Below are 265 nucleotides of genomic sequence, written 5' to 3'. Positions count from 1 at the left end.
TGACCACCTCAGCTGTTTGTACGGTATTGCCTCGTCTTGGACTGTAATGCATTGTTTATGGATTCTTGTTCAATGCCTCAAAAGTCGTTTTTTTTGGTATTAATTCGTTCATCAGAAGGAATTAATGCAATGTAGCTAATTTGGTAATTCAGAAAGTGTATGTCATAGAGTGATGTAGTTTCAATCTGTTATATTTATCTAGTCAGTGGTTTCTCTCCACGTGGCTCAAGTTGCACCCCATATTATAAGGGAATATTACATGTTG

The sequence above is a fragment of the Penaeus monodon genome, chromosome 21 (assembly GCF_015228065.2).
Source record: "Penaeus monodon isolate SGIC_2016 chromosome 21, NSTDA_Pmon_1, whole genome shotgun sequence".
In the NCBI taxonomy this organism is placed as follows: domain Eukaryota; kingdom Metazoa; phylum Arthropoda; class Malacostraca; order Decapoda; family Penaeidae; genus Penaeus; species Penaeus monodon.
The sequence above is the reverse complement of the archived record's forward strand: the minus strand, read 5'-3'. Positions refer to the sequence as shown.